Source organism: Myotis lucifugus, unplaced genomic scaffold (assembly GCF_000147115.1).
Source record: "Myotis lucifugus unplaced genomic scaffold, Myoluc2.0 scaffold_155, whole genome shotgun sequence".
Classification (NCBI taxonomy): domain Eukaryota; kingdom Metazoa; phylum Chordata; class Mammalia; order Chiroptera; family Vespertilionidae; genus Myotis; species Myotis lucifugus.
This window is the reverse complement of record NW_005871203.1, coordinates 2,418,444-2,421,119: the sequence shown is the minus strand read 5'-3', so window position 1 is coordinate 2,421,119 and position 2,676 is coordinate 2,418,444.

The following is a 2,676-nucleotide window of genomic DNA, read 5'->3' as shown; positions in this document are numbered from 1 at the left end:
CACTTTCATGCCATCACACGACCCCCGTCAGTGGGTGCTACTGGGTAGTGACTGACACGTGGACCCTCAAGGCTTCCACTTACACGTTGTCATAGCCTGGAACCGGAAAATGGGTCTAAGATTCAACAATAAGTGAATCCATGGCAGGGGTTTGGGGAACTCGGTTCTGCCTGAGCCGCCATGAGACCTGCAGGTGTCCAGCGTCTGTGGGACTGAGAGCAGAGGCAGCATGCTCCGCTGGCCTGGGGTCATCTCCCACAATCCCCAAGGCCGCTCCGCTAGGAGGTGGAGGTTTTCATCTTCCAATGGGGTGTCGTCCTCCTCCTCTTTCTCCCACCTCCCCCCTTACCCATAGATCTGTGCCTTTACAGGGTGTTTGGGGATGGGTTTTACTCTGGTGACAATGTTCTCCAAACCCAAGGTACGTGATGCTCTTCTTGGCTCTTGGAAAGGCTGCCTGGGGTGGTCCCAACCGTCCACTGAGCCCAAACAGTGAGGGGGTAGGCAGAGGCTGGAATGGAGCCGAATGGGTTAATAGTGAGTGGAGAACACACCAGCCTCAGGGCTGGGCCGGATTGCCACAGGGTGGACGGTGTGCAGGGCTTTTCCGGCCTTTTCTCTGAAGTCGCCATCCCTACACAGGAGGGCAGATGTCCTGGGAGGACTGTGAATAGTGAGTGGCTGGCTGGGAAGAGAGGAGGATCCACCAAGTGGGAAGGCAGCATCTGATTCTCCCTCAGGAAGCTTCGAAGATGATTCGTTAAAATGATTGATTAGGAATAAACTCATTCAAGAATGTATCTACAAGCCAGACCCTGAAGGTTCATTCACTCTGCAAAGGTCTGCTGACCGCCTCCGCCCGGGGATCCAGGAGGGAACAAACCGACAGACCCATTGTCCTCCTGGGCTGACCCGTCTGCAGGGAAGACAGACGTTTGCTCAGCGTAGGAGGCTGGTGGGGGCAGAGGCAGGTGAAGGGGCCGGAAAGGACTATTTATTTTTATTTTTTAAAATAATACTTTATTGTTGAAAGTATTACCTATGTCCCCCTTTCCCCCATTGACCCCCTCCAGCCTGTCCCCCCCCCCCCACTCAGCCTTCGGCACCCTATTGTCTGTGTCCATGGGCCATGCATGTATGCACACAAAGTCCTGGTGATTACCTCCACCCACCCACACTCCCCCCACCTTCCCTCTGATTTCCCCACTCTCTTCCATGCTTCCCTGTCCCTGGATCCACTCCATTCATCAGTTTATTTTGTACTTAGATTCCACATATGAATGAGATCATGTGATACTTGTCTTTTTCTGACTGACTTATTTCACTTAGCATGATACTCTCCAGGTCCCTCCATGCTGTCTCAAAGGGTAAGAGATCCTTCTTTTTTACTGATGCATAGTAGTATTCCATGGTATAAATGTACCACAGCTTTTTAAAAAAATATATTTTATTGATTTTTCACAGAGAGGAAGGGAGAGGGATAGAGAGTTAGAAACATTGATGAGAGAGAAACATAGATCAGCCGCCTCCTGCACACCCCCTACTGGGGATGAGCCCGCAACCAAGGTACATGCTCTTGAATGGAATCGAACCTGGGACCCTTCAGTCCGCAGGCCGACGCTCTATCCACTGAGCCAAACTGGTCAGGGCTACCACAACGTTTTTATCCACTCTCTACTGATGGGCACTTGGGCTATTTCCAGATCTTAGCTATTGTAAATTGTGCTGCTATGAACATAGGGGTGCGTACATTCTTTCTGATTGGTGTTTCAGGTTTCTTAGGATATATTCCTAGAAGTGGGATCACTGGGTCAAATGGCAGATCCATATGTAATTTCTTGAGGAAACTCCATACTGTTTTCCATAATGTCTGCACCAGTCTGCATTCCCACCAGCAGTGTACTAGGGTTCCCTTTTCTCCGTATCCTCACCAGGACTTGTCATTTGTTGATTTGTTGATGGTAGCCATTCTGACAGGTGTGAGATGGTATCTCATTCTCATTTTGATTTGCATCTGTCGGATGATTAGTGACTTTGAGCATCTCTCTATATAAAACCCTAATATGCAAATAGACCAAACTGTGGAACAACCGAACAACTGGTTGCTATGACATGCGCTGACCACCAAGGGGCATGCGCGGAACATGGCGGGCATCGACAGCAGGCGGTACAGTGCAGAACATGGTGGGTGTTGGCCACTGAGGGATGGTAGAGCAGGTGATAGGGGGCACCAGACCAAGGTGGGGTGCTGATTGCTGTCATCGGGGTGAGCCTCTGCTGGTTACTAAAAATTCTTTGCTCCTGCGCACCTGCTGCCAGCGCCAGAGCCACCACTCGCACCCACTGCTGGCACTTGGTGCCATCAGTGGGTGCAAGTGGCGGCTGCTGGCCCCGATCGCCCCTCAGGGTTTCTCCACCTCCCCCTGCTCCCAAGGGTTGATCGGAGCAGCAGGCCCACTTGCACCCATTGACAGCGACAGCCATGCTTGCACCCGCTGTTGGCACCAGCCCCAAAGGCTCCACGCTGTCAGTGGGTGCGAGCAGGTCCAGTGTAGTCAGCATGTGGGAGCAGCGGCAGTGGCAGGAGCAGGCTGCCAGCAGACAGACAGGGGACCAGGGGCTGTGGTGGGAGGGACTGGGTGGGGGGCGTGGAGGAATGGCCTGAGACCTGCCCCT